Below are 17188 nucleotides of genomic sequence, written 5' to 3' on the forward strand. Positions count from 1 at the left end.
CTCTTAAGTAAAACTCCATAAAAATGCATCCCGAGAAATATTTTAGAATCCCATTGTTATTGATTTGTCTGAAAAAATATTTAAAAGTGATATTTTTAGAAAATATTTATGAAGAAAAATGTTAAGTCCTACTGGATTATAGGTATATTGTAATATTATGACAAAGTAAATTGGAATTTAATTTTCATAATATTATAGATATTATTATAATATAGGGCGAAAAGGGTCCCGCCCTGAATAGCCATATGAACGACATAGTTTGAATTCTTATTCGAAACGTTAAACGAATGGTTGACATACGCGCAGCCATTTTTCGGGACTAACAATGGAGTTAAAGTTTTATTTGTATCATAACACAAACGTACATACCTTAAAACGTAATAATACAAAAATACTTGAGACTCTATCAAATAATATTAATATTATATTCTAAGGGAAAAACTCGCCTATTTGAGGATATGAATCTCAAAATGTTAATAGTGGCGATGAGAATAGTGGCCATTTCGGTAATGGTGGTGAATACATATGAAAACAAGAATAGGAATATGGGACATAGGGACGACGATGACGAACTTTTTATGTTATTCTTACTAGCCTATAGGACACTTTACTGTCTTATCACCCCTTTCGTACCGGCAAAAGCAATAATGAAATATGTATTGTGTATACATAATGTAGAACAAGACTACAAGTGACGTTCTAAAGTGGTTGGTATATAGAGGGGAGAGGAAGGCATTTTCCCACCAAACAAAAACTTGGTTATTGGACTTCGAACGGGAAAACCGCCTCGTCACGGTAAAACGTTCAGAGAAAAAGAACGTGTCTCAGCGGTGATCTAGCGAGTAATGCGTCCCACCGTATATACACGTAGAGGGATGGTGCGGAAACGGTGGTGGAAGGAGAAAAATATATTGACAAGAAAGCGCTATGGTGGTCGCGTGCACGTGAGAAAAAAGATACGTTATAGCTGCAACGACTGTCTACAACGGTTCTATGGTGAGGAGGAGAAGTGGCAATAGGGTGAATAGGTGGAAAGGAAAAAAGTATATAATATATATATATATATATATATATATATACAGAAAAAGTATCCGCACATACGTATAAGAACAATGGTAAACGCTCTTGGGCCATTTGGCACACGCTCATCATCATTTGTCTCGACCGAAATTCTCGAGAGCGCTGTATTATTATATATATTTACCGGACGAGGTCGACGGACGCTTCGAGCTGTGTAACAGCTTTATGTTTTCTGTTTTTTTTTTTGTTTTTTTGTTTTTTTTTTTTTTTTGTTTTTACTCAAGTGCGCGTTCTCTACTGACGTTGGAATTTATCATGTCCAGGAAATTACGTACGCGATGACGGTAATATAACTGCGACCGATACACGACCACGACGGAATATGCATTATGCTCGTTTATGGTTTGCGTGTAAAATCATCAAATCAATATGAATGCCATCAAGAATACAGCATCATTTTTACAGAATACGATAAACAAAACGACAATATTTTATATCACCATTGACCTACACGATAATTGTGTTTTTATTATCATAATTATTGAACAGGGGAGAAAATTAATTTTTTTTAAATATTGTCGTCATAACCAAAACAAAATTTAAAATATTGTTACATTATACATTAACGTAAACACTATAAATATTAAAATTAAAATCAAAACGTCATTGTGAGCATCAGTTGAAAGTACGGCGTACACGCATGTGTTGTCTCCGTCTTATTATTATACTTCATAACAAATTTGTGTTCAGCAAAATCCATTTTATGCTGTTTTCTGTAATATTAGGGCCAATTTATCAATCTTAAAAATAAGAATATATTATCTAAAGTATCGTGCGTAGACTTTTATTGATATTTTAATTCTAAACTGAGTTATAGCTAGGTATGTAAATTATAAAATAAGCTTTAAAATGATGATAATCCTCTTTAAAATGTAATTTTCAATTAAGGCCTATAGTGTCTTAGATAATATTCTTACTTTTAAGATTGATAAAAGCCGGTAAATTGACTCTAATAACAGCATAAAATGATTTCTGATGAACACTAATTTTCTATGATGTACGATAGTAAGACAGAGGCAGGCAACACATTCGGGTAAGACGTCCTCTTAAATATTAAGCTACTATGTAATTAATAAAATATTAACAACAAAAATTGAATTTTGACATGTATACTTAATAGAAAATTACATTATTTAAAATTGTTATTATAATAAACCAATAACAAATATACGATCACATTTCGTGATCTGTAGTTATAAAAATCTAAATTATTGAAAATATAGTCGTGTATACTTAAATATTCTAAAACCCTGAATTGAGGGCAAGTATAATTGCTGAATCACTGCATATTAATTATGTACAAAAATATTGATTTTAATAATGAGAAGAAAATGATGTAATACAAAAATACAAATAGAGATATAACCTAAAATATGAACATAATTTCTATGTAACCATAAATTAAGAACTATATTCTTAAATACCTATTATGAACATAAGAAATTAATTATATTTTCTTTGAATGATCTTTTATTATAACTACAGTTTGTATTGTTTTAACTCTAGTCGTAAATTACGGGAAAATTAAATGTTATAATTTATTATAAATTACAATATTTAATTATTTACTGTATAAAAATGTAACCATTTATCGGTTTAATGATTACTATACTTGAGAAATTGCTAGAGTAATAATTTGATATAGAACAATGTAACGTATAACATTTCTTGTTACATGCAATATTGGTGTTAGTGTGTGTGTTTTCTTAAAATCTCTAATAATATTATATTGTTTGTGAAGTATTTGTGTAGTCAGTTAGATTGGATGTAGAATGAGATTTTAAATCCTTTTGAGATGTATAAACAACGTCAACGATGCCTTTGAATTCGGACCGTGGCACTGAAGCGGCACTGTTCGATGTTTTCCTCATTTGTTCTCCAGCAATCTGAGATATCTTATAGATTTTGTATGATCTTAATGGCCTCCCATGGCTTACAAAGGTCAAACGGATAGATGTAGAAAACACACTCCATTGTACAACAGATAACTATCAGATACAAAGTACACCCGGAAGATAAATTGGACACACGCTAAAAAAAAATGCGAATAGTCATAAAAGGAAAAAAACGATAGAATACAAAACAGATAATTTTATATTTTAATCACAGCGCATTCGAGTGTACATTTTATTTTAGATCCGAGCATGGATGTTTGTGGATATCAAACAGGGTCATTAATTTATATAAAACGTATACGTACACAACTAATGTTAAAAAACGAAATCTACTAGTATATTAAAAAAACTTGGGATATTAAGCTATTTGATACAGAAAAAAAAATTACTGAATCAGTAGAAGGTTCATTTCATTCAATCAACACGAACATGGTGTATTTTCAAAGGTTATCAAACATTGTTTCTCTCGGTTTACTTAATTATATTTAATTTGTTGTAATAATCTGTTAAACGATGCTTTTTATTTAAATACATTTTTATCGTAAAGAATAGTGTTTTATTTTTTGTTTTATTATATATTTAAAAATCCGACATAAATATATTACTGGTTTTTGTTTACTGTTTTAAATATATGTATACTTCAATACTGTTATTCACTTAAAACGGAAACTACCCATTTCTCGAATCCTTCAAAAATACAAGAATATCATACGTATAATATCGCATTAAGTTAATTGGTATATATTTTATTATTATGTGATGTAAAATAAAAATCAAAACAAAATAAATCAAATGAATGAAAAATCAATACGCTAATCGCATACCAATTGAAATCAAAATATGGTGTCCAATCGCTGTTTTCATCAAGGGGTTTGAAAATTAATTTAAAAAAAAGCCTATGCAACTGTACTATAAATAAAAAATATTATTATTTATAAGTATTAAACAATAGTATTGTTGTTTTTTCGATAAAATGTAGTAAAATCTAATACCACAATATTATGTTACAACCACAACAGTGGAAATTTAATCGATACGGGATAAATTATGTATTATATAATACCCACTCACTTGACCTAATCGCCAGCAAATGTATTATGAATGCAACTAGTTTTTCTTAAAATAATAATAATAGTCATAATTATTTTTAATGAATAATATAATTTATTTATTATTTTTTGTTGTTAGTAGACAAAACCAACAAAATAAAGGTATTAGTTACCTTTTTGTCAAGTCATTAATCTTTATTACGATTCATTTGACGTCGAAATGTCATTTCTAATTTATTATTAAAACTCAACCGTTTTATAACCAAAACAGGCATTTTGTTGTCACGCTATTTTAAATCAGAAAATTCACCACCGTTAGAAGCATTAAAATAAATAGCATAAGAAGATATCACTGAAAACGCCGAAATTGGTAAACCCAAATTGCTTATACATCACATCGACTAACGGATAAATAATTAATATTTAATAAAATATTATAATAAGACTAATAATAATATTAAAAATGTATGGAATTATAATCAAAAGATGGTAGGTTTCTAAAAATATCAAATTATTTAGAAAATCAAAATTTAAACTAATATTATCATATTTTACTTTTAAACTAATATTATCATATTTTACTTTAAATCTAAGATTAAAATAATTTGTTATACATGTATTCTTCAATAATTAGGTTTTATTCAAAATAAAACTAATAAAAAAAAACAATACCAAAGTAATAGATATCAATTGAAAACCAAAAAATGCTACATATAGAAAACTTTTTAGTTATGAATACATTTTTTTCACTTAGTTACATATTATGCTGAATTAAATGTGTGTTTCTCGGGTAACGAAATTTAATTAAACAAAAGAAAATTTGATGTGATGTTTAAACCAAAATAATAAATTGATAGGTACTATTATTTACATAATTTATAATTAATAACATAATATTTCACTATGAACCAGACCACTGTTTTTGAGCATTTATACGACTTGCATTTATCTATGCATATAAATTATTTTTAGAGAAATCAAGTAAACCCCACTTTTGATTTAGAAGTTGAAAATCGTACAAATTAATCTAGTTTATTGTTCGTGTCATGAATTCGAAGCAATGAAAATATACGAAACAATCCATCGTAATTACGGAATAATCTATTTTTTTTTATTATTATTATTGTAATTTACACTCATGTAATTAACTAAATAGTTAAATATTTTGTTTAAACATTATTTTAAATAAAAAAAATATTATATACAATTACGAATAGAGCAACGCATAATTAAATGGATCACCCAGTGCATTAGTCATGAATAGCTAACGGAGACGAATCTTAAAAATATATCAATGTTCTTCGTCCCCACCATATTATCACATTCACTGCACTATATACTACTGTATTACTGTTAATTAAACTGCACAACTAACAGAGGTGTCCGATCTATCACAGATCAGTTTGGTTTTACTGATAACGCGGCTGTCGTGGTCAACATAATACAACGATGTAACAATACGCCTTTGGTGTTTGGTTATCATGTTATTATTTTATGCATATTATATGCTATATACCTATCCATTGCAAATGTAGTCCGAAAGCAAACCAAAGAGGACCGGCTCGCGCGCTAAACAATATATTCCTTATTGCACGCGTAGATTATTAATTCATTCAAGCTTATTATGACATTTTGACAATACATACGATATCATAAATTACGATATTTAACTTTGGTAGAACTGCACCAGTGTTCGTTTCGTCGATTAGTACTGCTGTTATTATTGAGGAAATTAACACAACTTTGCGTTTATATTTCCCCGTCTAATTTCACGATGAGATGATTTATTTTTAAATGAATATCTCTAGATTACTGCAAATTTTTAGAATCGTTAATTATTCAAGACACGCTAGTTATATTTTATTTTCTTTCACATTAATATTTTATTCGATGGAATTGTATCGTGCCACTTCAGTCGGGTAACGTAATAAGAGACTATAATAATTTGTACTTTATTTTTTTTTAATAATATATTTCCTTCGAATCCTAAGAACATGATAATTTGTTTTCAAGCCGCGTGTTTTCTCGGCCAGATGTATACAGCAGCAGCAGTAGAGCTTTTCCAGTGATGAATTATGTTTTACTGTTATGTACCGACAACGTCGTTGACAACTTTTATATCAAAATTGATGATACCTCCGTCGTTGCTTTAGTATGTATACCAATGATTTCCGTCGTCTCAAGATTAAATACTAAAATCGTTAAAGCAAACCACAATGTAACTGAAAAATGAACAGACTTGATGAAAATCGTCAGCACATGTAGCTTGGACATCTCAAAGTTTTTCTCTAGCTAAAAGTTACTCACTGTAAAACACATTATCACCAAAAATCAAATGTATGTAAAGGAGAGGAAAGTAACGAGTATGACCCTATATCTCAACCCAGACACATGTAATGTCAACACTTGATTTCTCATTAAGAGCAAACCTCCTAAAATAATATAAAAATATAATTTTAATACATTACCTATTTTATAAAAGTATAATATGGGTATTTTATGCACCAAATGTAAACCACATTATTTGTAAATATTTATAAGTTATTATGTCGTCCATTGGCCATTCAAGCCTTAAGCATAGCTTTAATAAAAATAAAATATTCTCTCATGATATAAATTTCAGGAACACATACACGAAGAGCAAATTTTATAAATGAAAAATGTTAAATATTCAAAACAAGAAAAAAAGAAAACAACGAAGAACTCTAATAACAGTATTATATTATACTATATTTTATCATTTATAAGTTTGTTTTTCATATTTTTGAATGCATGGCAAAATGACATATTAATGGCATAATTTATTCAGATTGGTAGGGACCGATAAAAAATAATGAATATGAATGTTAAATTATGACTTGATATCACTTAAATTCAGGATCATTAAACAAAATTTTTTGTAGGATAGAGAGTCTAGCTGTAAGTTTACCATACTAGAAATTCAAATTTGACTGGACGTCATATTAAGTTGTAGGTACATTATATTGGTATCTACTCCAATTTATGAACATAAGTAAAACGCCAATAATACATTTCTTAATAATTAAAAACAGATGATACTGTTAAGGTCTCAAAACTACAAAGTATTTATCTTTACGATAAATATAATATATAAAAACACGTATTTATTCATCTGCAGTTACAACTTAAAATAATATGGTTATATTTTTAGTTATAGGTAACACTTTCGAGTAAAACAAGTACTCTTTATCTTTTCTTTTGAATGTTCTGTCAAGACATTTTTAGAAGATTTTTTTTTTTTTTAATGAGTTATTTTTTTTATATTTAAAACTAAGCGTATACTGATGAAAAAATAGATAATTTAAAAATGATTTTTAGCTATCAGCTATATTATTATTATTATACTATGGTTTATTGGATTATAATTAATATCAAATCTTAAGTTTATAAGACTGGTGGTTAGTTATACTAAGCAAATACGATATTAATACCTAAAAAGAAAACTGTCAACTAATTTAATAAGGATGATTGAAATTTTAATTATTACACCTACTACATCGGTAAATTTTATAAGGCAGAATACGAATTGATAATATAAATAGGTTCCATTATAAATTGTTGAAATATAATATATTATTAACAATATATCGTACACTGAAAACAATTAAGACGTTTATTAATTTAAGAAAATTATAATATAAACATAACTTACCCAAACTTGTTAAGTATTTCTTTTGACTGTCCTTTCACGATATGGTAAAAGAAAATTTGATGGTATAATATGAACAAATTCAGCTACCCAAATTGAATACCTGCATTTCGCAAAACATTTAATGTATTTAATTTAACTGTTCTTTGGAATGTAATGTAATCCGCATAAAAGCAAAAAAAAAAATAGATTAAACTTGTAAACTTTTATCAAAACGTTTTAATATAACTTGTTTAAAGGAACGTATAAAAAATAGTTTTTTAGTTAAACATAGTTTCTGTCAAAGATTCTGTAGTATATAGGTAGAAAAAATCAACATATATGTAAATACAGACTACAGTGAGTTTAGTAATTATTTAAAAATATTTTTTTTCAAAATTCTGTGTATTGAAATTAAATCAGTATATTAGGTGCAAATGTATTTTATAAATCTGGAAACTTTTCAAAATAAAAAGTGAATATATCTATATATTCCAAAAGCTTTTATTAAATTATTAAATTATTGTGAAATAAAAGACTTTTTTGGCGGTAGTGATGGACACAAATACTCTGACAAGCATGAGAGATTTTTCTGAGGTTAAGTAATCAACCTAATATTTATAAACAAACGGTTCAGAAACAGTCAACAAAATTAAATGACAAAGTCAAGTCAACCGTGATTCAATATTTAATTGCAATTCAATCTACTAAATTATGATCTGTTTGTATTTCAAGTTAAAATAAATATTTACATAAACTTCTTTAAAGCTAATTTATTTAAACAAATGTGAATCTTCAATTACTAGTTTTTTGTAAGATCACTGTAATACAGGTTAGAATAATTACGTATTCTGCAAATTTTTAATTTTAAAATTTCCAATCACAACAATCTTTGAAGATAAGAACTAATTTCAATATTTACTACTTCTATCGCATGCATATCGAGATTCATATTATTGCCCATATTCAATACACATATTATATTAGTGATTATAGTAGAAACGCCTACTTGATGCAGTTTTGTAACTTGATAAGTTTTTAAATAAGGCATAAAAGCTAGTGAGTTAAAAGCGATGACTAGAGTTTGTCATGTAGTCGGGAAGCTTTGTTCAGTAGGCTATAAAAAAGTGACGAGGACTGATGTACTCAAGTTTACAAACTTATGAGCGGTCGATCAAAGTATATGTCAGTGGCCAAAATAATGCTAATTAATTAGTAAGTTTTTCGTAAAATATATGAAGAGAAGTCATAAATATGGATCTGTTTTATCGTCATATGTCTAAATTAGTCATACCAGGCCAAACAATCCCTATACATAATATATACAAATGTTACAAATAGTATGTATATTTAATACATATTATGTACATATGATTTATATATAATATAAATATCAGTGTCACAATGCATATCTTCTTGGTGATTTTCGTCGATTAAGATCAAAATGGTAAAATTGTACGTGTGTAATCCACGTTTTGTTGGTTATTTATTATTTATTAAAACCCAGTGAATACTGTTTATAAATTAATGTGGAATTAAAATTTTTATGATTATTAAGATTGTACAAATACTAGTGACAGCATTGAATAAATAAATATTAAGCGAAATAGTAATAAGTTAACATGCTCGGTTGAGTACTAAAAGGATACAGCGCCATGTCAAAGTTAAATTAAAATGCTATTGTATTTCGTGTCTCTTGAACTGTCTTTCATTTTACAATTTTCGTGACTGTCATATAATTAGTGTGACTACGTATCTAAGTGAAAATACGTAAAAGTTTTTCTGGTATCAAAAATTGAACATTTACAATTATTAATAGCATCCAGTTTTAAGTTGGGGAAAATTAAAATTAAAAAATGACAGTACGTCTATGATTTGAAGATTAGTGACAAAAAATAGTTAACTTTTATGAAATAGAACATAATATAAGAATTATTAAATTTAATGAAACTCAAGCACACGGCTTTATTTTAACTTGGTGAACAATAGTAGACTATTATGAACTAGTGAAAATATATTAACAACAATTTTATACTTTACTTATAAAAATAATACAGCAATAGGTAAAAAAAAAACTAGTTATTAATATTTATAATGAACAAAATAGTTGTATCGAAGTTTAATGAAGGATAAAATTAAACTAATGTACTTGAATAGAATTTAAAAAATAAGCAGTAATGAATATAATAAAAGAAACAAACTCTAATAGAAACAACGATCATATTACTCAACTAAAAGGTTTATCCTCATTTTTAAACGAATAATGACCAAAAATATACAATTTTAAACCTAAAACTGTTAGAACAACGAAAGAAACATTAATTTCAAAGTTAACCACAGCATAAACTTTTAGAACCCAGTAATAATCTGCATAGTAATACAAATGAGGGCTTTGCTGATTATAAATGTTTTATGTATAATAATTAATGCATTCAAAATGTGTGACATATTATGATACCTTCAAAAAGTGTACCTAATCCTCAAATATAAGTATATTTCTAAATCCATTATTTTTTTAGAACTTGAAAGCATAATATAATATATAGTACAATTTAATAATTAAGTAATATTTGAAAATTGAACTATATGCGTGGTGTATTATGATTTAATTTGTAATCATATTTACCAGTTCTGTAGATATCATTTTCAAATAAAAATTATTATAAACACAGTATTTTAAATCATTTACTTCAGTTACAAATAAAATATACGTATATTCCAATAAATAAATCTCACGAATTTGACAATATCTCAACTCTTGAAGCACTGAAAATGATTTTGATCGAAAAAAGTCAACAATAAGTTATTTTACTTGTAATTTTTTTAAATTATAAAGGTATGATAAAGTACAATTTTTCATTGATTTTAAATAAAATGTAAAGAAAATCATAAAAACAAGAATAAAATAAAAGATTAGGATTACAAATTGAAATAGATAAGTTTGGTTAGTAGCAAACGTGTAAAATATAAAAGAAACTCTTTCTGATTCACTTTTATTTACACTTAACATCTACGCAAAATATTTTTTATGTATTCAAATGACTACAATATATTATAATGCAAATTATATATCATCTTCAAGTGTTAATAAATTAATTTATCAAAAAATAAACAATTTAAAACAATAAAATATAGCTAGCAATAGCAATCGCAGTGTAAACCGTATTTTGATTTCACATAAAGTCTAAAGTTTTTTCAACTACTACCAGTTTGCAAACATCTAAAAAGACAATTTTTAGCTTGTAAAATTCTTATTTTCTATTTAATTATGCCGTTATTTACAATATTTTTTGTGAAATTTGATGCCACAGCACAAACTTCGTCTGTTCGGTGGTTAACGAGTTCCGGTTTAAGATAAAAAATAAAGTTTCAACCCCTAAAATGCAAGCGAGAAGAGGGTCAAAAGTTCAACTCCACTAAAAACCAGGCATTTTAATTTCATTATAAACATTGAAGTCAAATTATACGGTTGTAAAAATATAAGACGATAATATTAACGCAAAAAAAAATATTGTTTAGAACATCTATTATAAAAAAAAAAATCACCTGCTACAATATTTAAACGACCGATAAACATTGTTCGTCAATACAATGTTTCGTGTCAACGAGCGCATTACACAATTAATTCTATATTCTTACATATGAGAATTGTGTATGTGTATTAGCATACACGCCATATGACAACACGCATTATAATATTTGTGTATAATCTGAACACTTATAGTAAGTTATGAGTGTCTAATATTGATAACGGATAATTCACGAATATTCTCGATCACAAATGCTCGTATGCATAGAAAAATAAAAAATGGTTTTTCGACATTAATAAGTTCGGATTCAAGATAGAAAGTAGGCTCAAACGATACCACTTTTTGCCTAGTTAGACATTAATACATCACAATAAGTGTTGTTATTTTTTTAAACATTATATATTTATAAATAATATGGATCAATATGGTCTATGTAGATAGTATATACCTCTATGTGTTTGAACGATTAAAATATATTTTAGTCGTGTTAGCATTACATTAAATTAAAATCCACGAGTATTAACCCTCCGCGTGCAACATATAACAATTGAATTATAGAACTTCCGTTCGACTGCCTCTGAAAAACGTCCATGCTTTAGTGACATCGTATTACGCACGTAATCCCGAAAATATATGTTACAAGGTGGCTGATAGAATTGTTCGATGTGGTCTTATAATACCATTTAGGTCAAAACTATTAATCCTGTTTACGAGGGAAACCCGTAATACCACTCTGCCTTTTCTTAGTGGAAAAAAACCGCTTGTTTTTTTTTAATGGATTCTAAAAACTAACCACAACTAGAAGAAAAAAAAAGTTTTCCAATTCACACAAAAGAACTTGTTAATACGATCTCGAGGTCATGCGAAAGAACACGGATGCAAGCGAGGAGAAAAAACCTTCTCAAACGGATATATAGATAAAAAATATGTGGGCATAAAAAACATCTACAAGACAGTATAAAATTGTGTTTATGTTTCCCAAAGACATCTTTGGTAGTCATTGAGAGAAAAGAGTAAAATAAAAAAAAATTGTCCTGGGGTGTAGTTGGTGAGTACAAAAAGCTATGGAGAGAAAAAGAAACGACAAAAATAATGAGAGCAAAAGAGAATTTAGAGTTCAGCTTTCATTATCATAGAAAGAAAAACGATTTCGTAGACTAACGTCGCAGTCATCACACCACTAAAGTACGTAAGACCAAGTCGAAACAGTGGATCGTTAATATTAAGGGTGCTCGGCTGTTATGCTAAACGAAATATTACTTGTACCATATGTGTGTACTTACTAACTATACTGCCTTGCCGCCTTGGCGTCCGTACTAATAGGCAGTATCCGTATTATAACGGTTGCGAACGTATTATTATATTAATAATGCACATACCACACACAGGATGTAGTATGCAACGGTGCTCGTTAAATTTGGTTTTCAATTAAAACTTAAATATACTATTCAATAATTATGTTTAATTTTTGCTAACAACATTATAATACGAAATGGAGTTTGCAACATTCCGTAACCATTCATATCATATTAATAGTGTTTTTTTATCATTCAAAAAAAAAAACCCCTAATATTTACTAAAAGTATTATATTATAATATAAACAAAAAAAATATTGTCTTTAAAACAGTATATCAAAAGTCATTGTATCATAAAATTTTAATTTAAAAAAATAAAATAATTTTACCATCATTAATATAATATTTAATTATATTGTGTTCTACAATAATATATAATATATACTATTTGCTTTACAATGTATACTCATATTATGTATATTTAATATTAATAATTAATGCGCTTTTCTTATATTATTATTATTTAAAATAAAAATATGAATTATAATATAGACTATTAAGAGAATTTATATTTTTTGTTCGTTTTATTATAAAATATATAAATATTTTTGTTAACAAAATCAACTTTATACTTACATCATAGTGCTAAGTCTGCTAGTAACTTTTAATGTCATGAATTTTTTTCTTCGTTTCTTCTTAAAACATTTGAAATATACACATCGTATAGCTTATAATTTTGTTGGAGGACGAAAGTTCTATTTTATTTTATCCTAGTTGTGCAAAAGAAGATTATTATAAATCTATATACATATATGACTTTCCGACCACTTAAGATTTCTATAGATAAATAATAATAATAACACAAAAGTTTGCTTTTTATAGCAGTAAAGCGCGTGACTTACTACTTTTGTTTCGTTGGATTCTGACATCGATGGCTTATTATTGCAAATAACTATTTAGAAGTTTGATTTAAACTTAATCAATCGGGAATATAAGGATCTGAAAATTTTAAACGTTTGGTTAATCATTAACGATGACCAGTTGTACATCACCAAACAAAGCACAGAGCTTTTATACAGCAATGATGGAATGCAATAAAGTGAAAACTGTGAACCAAAAAGTAACGGAAAACAAAAAGTTCTGTAAAGAAATTCTAGTGTAATATAAGGATAACGAAAAAAACTGAACCTCGATTTTATCAATGGGAAAACTGATATAACTTTTCAATACTCGTAAACTTTCTAAACTATATAATTGCTCAGTAGAGCGGTGTACAGTGTATTTTTATTAACTTTCTTTGGATACAACGAAGGAACTGAAATTTTCAACATGGTCTGAAGCATTCTGATCTCTAGGTATCAAACAAATCGTAATTATTTTTTTCTCCAGAACGGTTTCAGCAGTAACAGTTAGACGATACCACCTACACTTACTCATGCGGTCCAAAAACATTATTTATCTAGACGTAGAATTTCCCGAACTAGACCCAGAAATAAAGGATTTTATTGAACAACACAACAAATGTGTAAATATTTCTTGTGCAATCATCACACTCCAAGTGAAGAAAATTGCTGTGGTAGCTGGTGGCACGACCGCCTATTTGACATATTGTAGTACGTTATGCCACCTACTGCCGCATAGTGGGGAAAACCGTCAGTCTATATGTGTGAAACGGCTTACTTCTCTCGGGGTCGAAATATAACACACAATGTATATAACTAATGTGACATTAATTATGCTTAAATAACAATTTTTTTCAAAAAACAAAACTTAAATAATGCATTGTATTAAGTGTGGTATACCAAGTTTTAATACGAAACGTCAAATAAGTCAATTATCTGCTAGTAGTGCGGTAAATCTGTGCATTTTATCGTAATTATTTGCTACGACTATATTAACATGCATAAACACGTTAAAAATATGTATAATTTATTATAAACACAATAATATACGTAGAATAAAACGTTTCTGCCGTGTGCGAGCACTTACTACAGTACGCAAATCTCTCATTAAACGATTTTAGTTTTTTATCTGGTTATAGAGAATAAGGAGATGGTCGCTGTGATGGAGTGGTGGATGAAAGAGTAGAGGGAGGGGTTAAGATGGTGTCTGCGGCGGCGGCAGCGCTCGTAGTCTGTCTAAACGTTGCGCCAGCGAAATATTATGATTAACACGCGGCGAAAATATAAATTATGAGCACTTGTCAATGTCGTTTCCGCCCGAGTTGGCCGTAAGAGCTGTTTTTCCGGTCTTAAAATTCCATTTTGACGGTGGTGAATGGTAAACATCGGGGCGAATCCAAAAAAGCTTTTAAGCTGTTAATGACGCATGAACGTGCGCGCATATAACGTAGTGGGACGGACAGAGGCGGTGCAGTGGTGCGTCGACGTCGTCGCACGCGCGATGACACTATATATCCACTCGACGGAAGCGTCTGATGGTGCTGTTTCGGCGATAGGACGGACTGGAGGTGGGCGACGTCATTTCGTAATCCGTTTAACGCGGTGAGGAGTTCGCGAGCACCTACTACTACCCGGTATGACACCCTCTTCCCGAAATAGGAATTCTAAATTTCTTCTCGAGAAAACATAAATTCATTAACGGCGTACCCAGATTCAAAGTCATCCAATACACATTATCAGTGAGCTATGGCGCAAGAGCCTCAACCGCTTCCGAAACCACACGCAATTACGTACCAGACGTATATGATAATATAGTATATAGCATCTAGTAGGCACCAAACAATATAATATATATAAATATATATATATACGTAGGTATAAAGTATAATATATTTCATGTATACACGAGTAAGAAACGGCACCGGTCTATAATGCTATACAAAATTGTTCCGGAGTAGAAATGATAAAAGTGGCGTCCTGCAGGCCAACAAAGGTTTGAAGAGGGTCGCGTCCACAGACCTGCTCACAGTTTTCGACCTGCCTACATTTGCGTCTCCTAAAACATCATAAACAGTTCGGTGACCCGAATAGGTAAATCATTTTATTTAAATTACTCTCAAAAATAAAATAATAATCAATATATACACCTTTCTCACTCGTCATCGGACATTTTAAGATATTTAAATACCAATCATAATAATGTGAATAAAAAATTAATTTAATACAATTTCAATTCAAATGTGAACCATGAATACACCCTCTATTTACTGTCCGAGATTTTATGATTGTCATTTTTCATTTTATTTAAAATATATGAACTATAATAATATAATGATTAATAACTTCAATGTTAATAAATTAAATAATTCATCATTAGTTATTAATACTTATTATAATCAAAATATTGCTTATACAATTTACTAGGTAAAGAATTCTTTCTTTTTATTGTCAATATTATATAGGTGCACTAAAACATGTTTCAGACGAAGTAACCAACCCGTGTGTTACCCTCAAACACTGAAACATTTGTTATAAATTATAATTCAACAGATATTAAATAAATCTTTTTGTACGAAATTCGTTTTCATTCCTTTTCTTTCTATACACCAGCTCGCCAACTAAGTTTACCGCCTAGGTCCCTCTTCCTTACATCCAATATTCATCATTATGTTATTTAATTATTATAACTTACCAGACTATTGGACGCTACAGATACCGCTGCGATCGAATAAATCAAAATATGCGGCCCCCCAGACAGCAGTGTATAGTTTCCTTGTCACTACTAAAAACTAAATTTGCCAGTACAACCCTCCTCCCTCCCATCTTCATATTGCATGCGATAGTCATAACAGCAATAATAATAATATAGTAATATCTTGAATATTTAAGTATATAATAAATTCTTTCAAGAAACTCAGCAATAGGGTGGTGGAATACAGGGATGCTAGAACGGTCTGGCGCGAACGAGCATTTTGTGGCCAGTAGGGGGTAGAAGAACGAGCTTTTAAACTCGAGCTAACTACACGTTTTTCTTACTATGCAATGACTACCCAAAAACTTTTCTCGATAACTCGAGTCCTACGCCGTTGAAAAGATTTCGACCCAGCTAGTGTTTGTATGTGTGCGTGTGTGCACGTGCGTATGAAATACTGAGTCAGAGAGAGTGTAGGTATAATGTATATATATTTAGAGCTTCTGAAAATAACAATCCGGGTTGTTGGTGGAAGCTATAAGAAAATTTCTGAAAAAAAAGAAAGTTCGGTTTTTTTTTCCGACATTTTATTATTATTATTGCTGGCTGCAATTATCGCGACCTAGTGAACACCGTATAATGTATACACTACTAGAGAAAAAAAAAAATTATTACTTTTTCCGTATCAAACGTTAACAATTTACCGTTCACAGTGGTTGAACACACCACACACTATATACTCACCATATCTATACGCCAGCCGGAAGACGGCCATCCCATACCACGTGTCTTGCACACTGCAGTGGTTTTACCAAACTTACATGTGTAAAACGATGACCCGTGAATATGGAAAAATAATACCAATATTCTCAACTCTTCATAGTTTTAAGGTTTTTATCGGTAAAAATATTTGTAGGCATTATATTTTTTTATTTTAGATTTGTTAATTATTGTGGTTTGACGCTTAATGTAATATCAATGTAACTGAAACAAAGCACGATATCTGAAAAAATTAAATGAAATGACATTAAATAAATAATTATAATATGCCAGCGCTTTAATTGGAATGAATGTACAAAATAATTGAGTTGCGCA

The 17188-nt window shown here is 29.0% G+C and overlaps 1 protein-coding gene and 1 long non-coding RNA gene across 4 annotated transcripts in view; one reads left to right on the top strand and one right to left on the bottom strand.

Annotated features, from left to right (window-relative positions):
* Positions 1–17188, top strand: part of LOC114131428 (lachesin-like) — a 387860-nt gene that overhangs the window by 350208 nt on the left and 20464 nt on the right. The gene's annotated exons all lie outside the window — the stretch shown is intronic.
* LOC126550942 (uncharacterized) lies at positions 6108–16973 on the bottom strand. The gene is made up of 6 exons (XR_007604988.1): positions 16838–16973; positions 13402–13498; positions 13136–13269; positions 7698–7797; positions 6332–6456; positions 6108–6246 (listed from the first exon to the last, which is right to left on the bottom strand). It is a non-coding gene; the product is annotated as an uncharacterized LOC126550942 (long non-coding RNA).

The sequence above is a fragment of the Aphis gossypii genome, chromosome 3, assembly GCF_020184175.1.
Source record: "Aphis gossypii isolate Hap1 chromosome 3, ASM2018417v2, whole genome shotgun sequence".
NCBI classification, from domain to species: domain Eukaryota; kingdom Metazoa; phylum Arthropoda; class Insecta; order Hemiptera; family Aphididae; genus Aphis; species Aphis gossypii.